The following is a 998-nucleotide window of genomic DNA, read 5'->3' on the forward strand; positions in this document are numbered from 1 at the left end:
AAAAAAAAAAAAAAAATAGAAGCAAACATACCATGTGTTGTGTTATGAAAAACAGCTCTGTGTGGGGTTCAGAGCCTGACTCTACCCTTTCCAGTGATGTTACCTCATAGAAGTTGCTTAACCTCTCTGGGCCTGTTTCTTTTTCCATGAATGGGAGTAACAGACCACCTACCTTGTCAGGTTGCCCAGGAAAGTAAAGGACATTGCGCACATAAAGTCCTGCAAAGGAACTTGGTCAACATCACCTGCTGTTTATTTAGCTCGTGTTTCCCTGTGGCAGGACCCTTACATGATGAATTCACCTCATTGTCACAACAACCTTATGAGGTAGGCGTCTTTATCAGTCCCATTGTACAGATGAGGAAACTGAGGTTGAGAAGTTGGGGATGTAGCCACTTACCAATGATGACTGATGACTCTGTAACCCCCAAGTGGTGGGTTTGAACTGGGACCCTCTCCAACTACCTAGCTGAGCCAGGATAGCCACTGCCTGTCCTCACCAGAATCTAAGGCCAGCAGGAGATTGAAGCAAGGCTGACCTCTGCCCCAGTTCCAAGGTCAGCATGCTGGGAGGGCTGTGTGTTTGCTCTTTGTTTACTACTTGCAATGTTTGCCCATCTCAGGGACAGGGACAGGCTGAAGGTCATTCAGGGTGGACTTCAGAGGCAGCTCACAAACAACTGGTAGGGGAAAGGGGACAGAACAGCGAGGAGACAGTGGGGTGATACCCCTGTGTGTGTTTGAGGGCAGGAAGCATCTCTGAGATGGCAACTCTGTGTCCTGCAAGTCACTAGGCCTGGCCAACAAACCCCCAAAGCACCCTCATCTCTGTCTCTCATTTTTTCCCCTTTACAGTTTTTTTAAACTTATTCTTATTTATTTATTTATTTATAATTTTTAGAGATGGGGTTTTCTTTTGCTCAGGTTGGTCTTGAACTCCTGATCTCAGGCAATCTACTCACGTCAGCCTTTCAGAGGGCTAGAATTACAGGCCACTG

Source organism: Otolemur garnettii, unplaced genomic scaffold (assembly GCF_000181295.1).
Source record: "Otolemur garnettii isolate 467f Iridium unplaced genomic scaffold, OtoGar3 scaffold00152, whole genome shotgun sequence".
Taxonomy (NCBI): Eukaryota; Metazoa; Chordata; class Mammalia; order Primates; family Galagidae; genus Otolemur; species Otolemur garnettii.